Source organism: Pelobates fuscus, chromosome 12 (assembly GCF_036172605.1).
Source record: "Pelobates fuscus isolate aPelFus1 chromosome 12, aPelFus1.pri, whole genome shotgun sequence".
NCBI classification, from domain to species: domain Eukaryota; kingdom Metazoa; phylum Chordata; class Amphibia; order Anura; family Pelobatidae; genus Pelobates; species Pelobates fuscus.
Genome location: NC_086328.1, coordinates 117,711,653 through 117,722,501, shown reverse-complemented (window position 1 = coordinate 117,722,501; position 10,849 = coordinate 117,711,653).

Below are 10,849 nucleotides of genomic sequence, written 5' to 3'. Positions count from 1 at the left end.
CGTGCTGGATCAAATAGTAATCCTCACAATATGATAGGATCTCTCAGCCATATACATACACCTTTGGTTACTCAGTATTTAAAACTCCCTGCACAGAAGCAGAGAAAACCATAGAGACTGTCAGTTTTCAAACACTGTCTGACCAAAGGTGCATGTATATGGCTGAAGGATCCTGTCATATACTATAGGTTTGGATATGTTTTTCTAATTTTTGTACATAGACTTAATTTAAAAAAAAATCTATTCCCTTTTGAAATTTTATTACAAGATTAAAGGATTTTTATATTCAAAATAATTCTCAGTTGACAGCTGTCCTTTAAGCAGCCTCAATTACTCAAGAGGACTAGGGTTTGATCTAATGGGGATTAAAGGATTTTTATATTCAAAATAATTCTCAGTTGACAGCTGTCCTTTAAGCAGCCTCAATTACTCAAGAGGACTAGGGTTTGATCTAATGGGATGTCGGCATGTTGGGCATGTAGGTTAAGGGCCAGTTGGGATATCTTCTGATCTAAACTGATCAGCCCAGTAACTTAACCCCAAGGGAAAAATACAGTATTTGCCTCCTGCTGGTGTAGATTGATCACAATGCTTCTTTTAGTCTTTCAGCAGTGGCAGGAACATGACTTGACCACCACACCAACAGATAAAAAATGGGAAGGGTGAAACATTTAATTTACCCCTTCCCCCCCTGCCCCCCAAATATATTGAACATTACGACAGTCAGGATGGGGAGAAGCAATTCAGAAAAAAATAATGCAGAAGAGCCATTATTTGAGAATAGTAATAGAGAATAAGTGACTTGGACAGCAAAGAGAAACTGTGGACAGAAATGGAAAGAAGGTCACAAATTGACAAGCAGAGAATGGAATTAGAAGGACATAGTCACGGAATTGTACATAACAAGGTAGAGAGGATGAGAAAACCAAAGGACAAAGGTAGGGAGACCAGCATACTGAGGAAACTAGAAGAAAACTGCAGAAAGTAGTGAAATGTTAGGATAGGTGAGGAGAACCAGGCTTATATGAGGTCTCATCGACCCAATATGTATTCATTTAGACAGTTTAATTTTCCTTAGTTTATTGCATTACTCGTCTCTGTGGCACTGAACATGTTAATAGCTCAGCAAGGATGTTGCTACTTGAATCTATAAGTTGAAAACTTATACCAGTAATTTTTCCGACTTTGTGCAAAGTCTGCACTTATGGTGGGAAAATGACTATGCTGACTGATTTGTTAAACTCAGAATCCAGCTTTCAAGTTTTTGAAAGTAAATATCATGGATCTTTAAACCAACCTCTTAGCTTAAATGTTTTACTCAGCTGTGACAAAGTCACAGTTATCTAGAAAATGAAGCTGTTGATTTGCAAAGTTCCATTTTTTATAATTTCAATATTTTATTGTAGAAAGAAATTCATTCTACAAAAATTCAAGAAAACTAGCCTGATCTCTAGTCTTTATTTTACTTAACAAGGAGCAATAGAATGTCGATATATATGCATGAGACACTAAAATAAATACTGTGAATTTCTGTGAATTTAAAAAATAGTTAAAGTATATTCAGGATAAGAAGCTATGAAAGCTTTACAGATGGCATTTACACTTTCAAAACACATTAATGACATAGAATGAGCCCTTTAAAATGATATACAGATGGCAATATTCAGTGCTAATCTTCACAACCTGTTCCCTTCATTTTTCCAGGATATTGGTGAAACCTTGGTCAACATATTTTTGAAAAGTCATCTTCATTAAACAAAGTATATCTTTAGTAGGCAACGCCAACACATATATTAACATGTGAAATATTAATATCTTTGTGTTGTAATAATCATTGGGATTTGAGTAAAGACACCAGAGAAAAGGTCAAAGAATGTGAATGTATCCTAATTGTTTAAAATGTAGCCCCATGGAGAAAGTGCTGATTAGGGAATAGGGCCCTGACAAGGCTAGAAAGCAGGCTGAGGGGGGTAAGCATTAGTGGGATTGGTGTGATAGTGTTGAGGGTTGACTGATATAAATAGGTTAGCCATTTTAGAATCCTGCACTAATGATTTAACTTACCTGGCAGAGTTGGTCCCTCCCTCCCTCCCTGGGTAAGCGAGATTATGTTTTTCCCTGTTTGGTCACAGCGGTGAGGATGGGGTTAAGGGGAAAATGGGCCTTCTTAGTTAATATAAGAGCAAGGGTAGTTGGTTGGTTTAAATGGTATACTGCTCATACAAGTTTGGTAGGTTTTGAGCCCACCGGTGGCTCAGAACCTCGGTGGTGTAGAGGTATCTTGGTAAACCCCTACCAGGAGTAAACAATGGACATGTTGGCACTTTACATGTTCCTATTTTATGGTTGTTATATATGGTTAACAAATGTTTATGTTATGGGCCATTGCCTTTTTTAGCATTGGGGGGATGTTATAATGTTGGGAGTTTGGGTGGGCAATTACCTTAATATGTTTGTATATGATAAGTTATTAACTTTATCATTAAAGCTGTGGATATATTGACCCATACATAAGAGTGTTGGTGTCTTTTATTTTTAAAAGAAAAACAAGTTTGCTAATTGTTATAAACATAGCAGTATGGTGAGAGGCTAAAAGAGAAGCCTTATGTAATCATTTGTATGATCAAATGTGTGATAGGAGAATAGAAGATTCTAAACAGTGGTGAACAAACAAATACATGTGAACAAATTGTTTCTGAGCTTGCTGTATAAACACATATAATGACCAAACACCATTGTGGCTAATAGTTTAAGGAGTGCTCAAAATAGCCCAGTAGCATCTTCTCAACTCTGCAAGGATTCCTTGTTAAACTGTTAAGATAGTGCTGTACTTGTGCTGTTGCACACAGCTGTAAAACACACCAATTATGGGAACTTTTTTTTAGCAGCACATTGAAATGGAATGCTGCTCTACGGTGCTAAGGTGGGTGAGTTATAGATGAATGATTCTTTTAGATTTTGTTATGCTGCCAGAGATAAATTAATAAAGATGAAAATCCATAATTACATAAAAAAATTAAATCAAGACTTGGGGGAAAACTAGTCTAGGTATCAGAGAAGAGGGAATAATTATATAACTTGAAACATCCATTTGAAATTAAGAAATTATGTAATGAATAGCTTTATTGTAACTATCCACATTACATACATTTTACTCTACTCAATGGACAAATGCTTTCACTGCATGTAGTTTAAATTATATAACATATCCTGGAGTACAGAAGACAAGAAGGTGAGAAGGAAAATGTTAATTGCTACATTTATACATGATAGAAAGCAGGGAAATTTTACCACAGTAACTTTATGGGGACACTCAAAGCCTCAAAATAATAACTTTAGTTTAATAAAATGGTTTTCATATATGCATACCCTGGCTAAGACTCACACAGCATCTCTACATACTTCCTAAAATCATCAATCTTAAAGGACCACTACAGTACCAGGAAAACAAACTCATTTTCCTGGAACTATCGGGTCTTTAGGTCCCCCCACCCTCAGGGCCCCACTTCCGCTGGGCTGAAGGAGACTGAAGGGGTTAAACACCTACCTTTTTCCAGCATGGGCTCCCTTTAGCACTGGGAAACTCTCCTCCCTCTGCCAACGTCAACGCCAAATGCACATGCTCGGTAAGAGCCACGCGTGCATTCAAACAGTCCATAGGAAAGCATTTCTCAATGCTTTCCTATGGACATCCAATGTCTTCTCACTGTGATTTTCACACTGAGAAGCGCCTCAAGCGGCTGTCAGTGAGGCAGCCACTAGGGGCTGGATTAACCCTAGTGTAAACATAGCAGTTTCTCTGAAACTGCTATGTTTACAGCTGCAGGGCCAACACTAGATGGACCTGGCACCCAGACCACTTCATTGAGCTGAAATGGTCTGGGTGCCTATAGTGGTCCTTTAAGAAATTTAGCAATGTGTAAGGCCGAAGTTTACATTTATATAAAAATGCTTCTATCTATGAAAGACGACTGTAAGATTCTAAATAGTTTGTATATTTATGCATAAATATTTAAAAACAAATTTAATCCATAAAATAATTGGTTTATGCCTCAAAGATAAATCACTGTCTCTATATTTTAAGACATCTCACTTTTCTTCATTACAAAATGGTGGTCAAATCACTTCCTGTCACTACAGCATAGAACGGTTATATTGTGTTGATTTTAGCAACACAACCTTTCTACAATTCACATTTTATTATAACTTACATTTAAAATGAAAACTCTGCAACACCTTCTTGGTCAAACTTAGACCTGTTAGGTATTTGCTATGCCTTTGCAATGATATCTAAAGGTCCAATTTGGATGGTGGAGAGAACAGTGAAGATTCTAAAAACTGAAAACAGGGTATTCCCACAATGAATATGTATTGTATTTGACACTGAAACAATTACATCTATTTGCTATTAGAACAGCAATCTCTATTATTTATGAAAGTTAAAGTGTTGCACTTAATTGAATGATGTGTTAATAATCACTTTTCTGCTGACCTTTTTAAATTTAAGCATTTTAAAATGTTGAGTAGAATGTGAAGGCATCTGAATAAAATTTATAGTTTACTATGGACAGCAGATACTGACTAAGTTGTAAGGTATATTAGATTATAGTAATTTTCTTTTTTTTTTCATTTCGATTTTTCTTTCCTTATGCCTTATGTAGCTCAATGATTATACTTACCTCTTTGCCACTCTTCCTTGTGCCAAATCTTAATACATGGGTGACTCCATTTTGTTATCCTTTTCCATGAAGTCTGTAGTTTGCCTTCTTTGTGATTCTTTTGACTGATGGATAGTGGGTAATTTATCTTAGCAACTGAAATGGAACTTTGCTTAATCCCTGCCCACTGCCAACATTTGACAAAAATCGTACTCTTCATAAGAAAAAGTAGTTTTTACTTTTCTTAAGTATAACTAAAAAATGATGGTAAATTTAGGAGAAATATGGGGATAAAAAGGATTCATTTAAAAGCAAAACTTGCAAAGTATCAGAACTGCTTTAAATAATGAACAGCTAAAAAGAATATGGTTTGGCTGTAGGGGTATCCATCTGGGCCATTTGCAATCTTCCAAAAGGGAAAAATATTTTTATTCTTTTTAACAATCTCTTTTTATTTTTGTGAAAAGGTGCAATATAACAGAATCAAAAATAATTATAATACATCTAACAATAATAATAAGATGAATAATAGTAATAAAAAATAATTATGAGCTATATTATGCTCGACAGCTGAAGTACAAATATAGCCCATCAATCAAAAAACCCTCCATCCAAAATCGAATTTGAAACATTTATAGCATTTTGTAGCACCTTTGGAAATAAAATATACTTACATTTTAATGATGTGTGTATGCCAAATATAATGGAGGTCATTAACAAATGTAAAACAGAGAAACAAACACAAAACTATACAGTACTGACACAGCAATAACCATGCAACATGAATCCAAAGATGAAAATTGCATTTTCCCTAGCAGTATAACCTTTTCTGCATTACATTACTTGGTGCTTCTAAAGGTGGTACACTTTTTGGCTTATTGTCACATGCATTTGTCTGTTTCATTATCATATATTTGCCCAGAAAACACTTATCACAAAAGTAAAAAAAAAGGTAGCAGAGACTTTTGCTTTTTTCTTCCTACCTTTGGTCATTCTAAGAATGTGAATGAGCACTCATTCTATACAAGCATGAACATATGCATGCCATCAGACATACACACCAAGTCACATTATTAAATCAGGAACTAATCAGATTCACTTCCCTTTTCTCTTAGGAATTTGTTTATTTTAGTTATAATTTAAAATATCTTAGCTGGAGGTGTAAAGTCAACTTATCCGTGGTTCAATTTCCTCTTTCATTCTAGGATGTTATGAATACTGAATTACTAAATACATCCCATCAGCAAGTCTCTGCAATAAAATAGAGAATTTATGAGCACTGGCTGAAATGAGGTGTTATCATATATAGATAGCGCCAACATATTCCTTACAATTATAGAAAGGTGATAAGAAAAATAAAAAGGTACCTGCTTAACCCAAGTTTACACTCTATGAGGATTTAAGGTAGTTAGTTGTCTTACCCATGGACCATTAGTGGTAAGGTGGACTGACCACTGCTCTAACCAGCTGATATACTATAAAAGCCTCTGGTATGCCATACCAGTGATTAAATCCAGCAAAAAAAAGGGTCTATCACTCTGCAAAACAAAAAGTGCTATTGTATTTAGTACATAGTTGAAAGCACACATGCGGCAATGTTTTGAAAAACACAATAGACTTTGTCAAGCCTCAGGCTTGACAAAGTCTATTCCATTAGTTGAAATATTGCCACTTGTGTATTTTATGCTATACACTAAATAAAATGATACTTCACTTTTTGGAGAGTACTTGACCTTTTTTTACTTGGTCTCTCTCTACTATAAAGTTGAGATGTGCGCACTGTGTCTATTTCAGACTAGCTAATAAATAATGGCTGCTGTCACACATTTGACCTCAACAGAATTGTCCAGACCAGAACTTTGATAAAGGAATAAAAAAAATATGAAATCATTGTTTAATTTGAACTGCTCTAAATCCTGAAAAGGGAAAACATGTTTTATTTTGTTTAGTTTATAAGAACATAATTAAATAAAAACAAACCTAGAGTAAAAATAATAACACTCAATACACATATACACTCATATATTTTTTTATTGAACGTTAGTTGGTTATTCACACACTCAAATATTCCTAGCTCAGGTGACTTCTATTACCTAATGCACTAGGAAAGAAATAAACATAGTTACTGGATTGATTGTCAGAGAATTATTCACATTTATAAAATTAAATATGAACCTTTGTTTAGTAATATATATCCACCAATTGATGAACAGGTGTCAACATAAGATTGAAAAATATTATCCCTCTTTCGATTAGCGAGGATTGAAACGTCATAAAAGGATATAAATTGGTTATGCAACCAGACTGAATATATAACATATGGGATTAATTTATGTAATGCCTAATTTGTTCTATAACAATATAACTTTGTAGGAACAATTTCAATTGAGCTGCCTCCTACATTCAGATTTTCCACTGGAGGCCTTGACATCACTGAGACTTATTCTTCAGACCAGCTGGAATTCATTCATAGTCTTTTGTTTCTATGATTTCTGTCACTAATTTACTGTACAACAAAAAAAATATGACAACATTACTCCTTCATTCACCAACAAGCAGCATGCAGTCAGTGTTGCCGTTGCTAATCTGTTGCTAACGTTTTAACATTTGGTTTACACTCCTGTACATTAGATATGTACGCTGAAACATTTTTATTTTTTATTTTATTTCCTTCTGATAATTCTGGTTCATCCAAAAAAAAAATGTAAAAATTGATTTGGTTCATCCGAAATTCAATGAAAATGTTAATTTATTAACGAATTTCGGATGACCATTAAACTCTACAGACCATTAAATACTAACGACATAAAGGAAACCAAAAGGTGATAGTCACAACAACTTCCCAAAGGGGGATATTTACTCAGAACAACAGCAGCAGTTGTTCATAGAATGAAGTGACTCATTCGTACTTTTGTTAAAATTTCTACCAATATTGTTTTTTTTTTTTAATGAAAATAACGAAAAACAAAATTTTTGTTAATTGTTTGATTCGTTTAAAAGCAATGCACATGTCTACTGTATATATTACTCTGCTATGAAATTTAAAATGAAAATTTTTTTTTAAGGTTTGTTACTTTGAAAGCATATAGTTCTAGACTGAAGCGTCCATCAGATAAAAAAATACAAATTTAAAATCAAATTAAATTAAATATATGATCTATAGATTATAAAGTCTACTTCTAGTAAGTTTTGAACAAGAATTATTTAAAATTGGTAATGTATAGATCGAAGAACATACAGAGGATTGGTTCAGGTCTGTGCACTCACACAAAACCTAATGCACAAACCTATCAAGTATCAAATGTTATTGTACACATTCTGAGACTGCACATCCCATTGCATTCACCATATTTGTATGTCTTTGTAGTATGCATGTATAAGCAAAAATTAGCATAAATAAATGTTATATGTACATATCTTTATGCTGGTAGTGGTAGGTTTATTATTTTTACATAGAATCTAGCTGGTGAGATAGCACGGTGATAGAGCTACAGTATCTTAGGGGTGCAGGTTTGATGTTCAGAAAGGTATTATGCAATATATATATATATATATATATATATATATATATATATATATATATATAAATTATAATAATGTGATAGTCTGTATCATTATTGTTATTATCATTATTATTTATATTTGTATAATATGGTATGAAATGTTTTAGACCCCAGGATATATTTACAAGCTACTAAAACCTAAAATGATATAATACTATTATTATTAATATCGGCATTTATATAGCACCAACATATTCTGTAGTGCTTTACAATATTATAAGAAGGAGAGATTTAACAATAAATGAGGCAATTACAAAACTTACAGGAGCAATATGTTGAAGAGGAAGAGGACCCTGCTCAAACAAGCTTACAGTCTATAAGTTAAATGAAAACCAAAACAGACCTAAACGTGACTTCCAATTTAATACAAAACTCTATAAGCAGATGATGTCAACATTTTATAGGGTTTTTTGTAACTGTAATACCAATGGTTCTTCTGGCAAATTATTTGGAACCTGTTAAAACTGAAACTGATTTGCATATTGAGCAGTATTGGCTATTATTTACTAATATTTGATAATATGTAAGAATAACAAGTTAGTCTTTGTGTAACTTTTTTTAAAGTTATTTTTTTTTCTGGCCAAGGCTTCTTTTAATGGTTTATCGTTACACATTTTTATAATCAGGAGATATGCGTGTACGCAATGCTACAAAAATCAAATTTGCAGTTTTACAAGGAAAGAAGAATGTACATTATTTTGTACATTCATAATGATAACAATACACAAATAATCTATTAAAACATTAACCCCTTAAGGACCGGCCTGTTTTTGCGATGTTTGTACGTTAAGGACCAGAGCAGTTTTAACACTTTTGTGGTGTTTGTGTTTAGCTGTAATTTTCCGCTCTCTCATTTGCGGTTCCCATACAAGTTATATATTGTTTTTTTCACGACAAGAAGGGCTTTCTTTACATACCATTATTTGTATTATGTCATATATTGTATTTAGAAAAAATAAATAAAATATGGTGAAAAATTAAAAAAAAACATGTTTTTGGACTTTTACTTGAAAAATCTTTTACTTATCTACAAAAGCTAATGAAAAAAACTGCTAAATAGATTCAAAATGTTTTCCCGAGTTTAAAAACACCCAGTGTTTACATGCTTTATTGCTTTTTTTGCAAGTTATAGGCCTATAAATACAAGTAGGAAATTGCTGTTTCAATATATATATATATATATTAAATGTATCAATAGTGACATTGTAACACCGTTATCTGTCATAAATCCCCAAAACACACCTAACATGTACATATTTTTTTAAAGTAGACAACCCAGGGTATTCAAAATGGGGTATGTCCAGTCTTTTTTACTAGCCACCTAGTCACAAACACTGGCCAAAGTTAGCATTTATATTTGTTTGTGTGTTAAAAATGCAAAAAACACTAACTTTGGCCGGTGTTTGTGACTAAGTGGCTACTAAAAAAGGCTGAACATACCCCATTTGTAATACCTTGGGTTGTCTTCTTTTGCAAATGGTATGCCATCATGGGGCTAATTCTCATTCCTTGGCTACCATACGCTCTCAAAGGCAACCTAACCAATCTGACAAATTTCAATAAAAAAAAAAAAAGTAAAATCAAGCCTTATATTTGACCCTGTAACTTTCACAAACACTATAAAACCTCTACATGTGGGGTACTGTTATACTCAGGAGACTTCGCTGAACACAAATATTAGTGTATCAGAACAGTAAAATATATCACAGCAATAATATCCTCAGTGAAAGAGCTGTTTGTGTGTGAAAATTGCAAAAAACTTCACTTTCACTGACAATATCATCGCTGTGATATGTTTTACTGTTTTGAAACACTAATATTTGTGTTCAGCGAAGTCTCCCGAGTAAAACAGTACCCCCATGTACAGGATTTAGGGTGTTACAGGGTTAAACACAGTGCTAGCAAATTAAATTATCTGGACTTTCGGCCTGGCTTGGCAGGCAGGTCCCTCAAATTGCAATCATTAAAATTACTTAATTAGGTAAAAATATTACATAAATACGCACGTATAATTTTAATATATATACATATTTAGATATTTGACGTATACGTGTATATTTATGAAATTATTTATGTAATTATGTATGTGGACATATGTATATTTCGTATTATTTTTATTTATTTATTTATACATATATATATATATATATATATATATATCATTACATTCTAAGTGTATTTTGATATAAATATATATATATATCAATATCAAAATACTGTTAGAATAAAATTGCATATATATATATAATGTTTTTTTTATTATTAAAAATTATTTTTATTTTTTGTTATTTATTTTTATTAACATATTATTTGTATTTTATAATATATATATATATATATATATATATATATATATATACCATATATATAGTTATTATATATATTGTATATATTTGTGTGTAATTTAAATATAAGTGTATTTTTATATTAATATAAGTATATATAAATATAAAAATACACTTAGTATGACATTATATATGATATATATACATATATTATATATAGGTATATATAGATATAATACATATATATATACACATATTATTATTTTTTTCACACTTATTACTTTATTTTAAAACTTTATTTGTGATTTTTCACTTGCAGGGAGACTGCCTGTCAGCACAGACA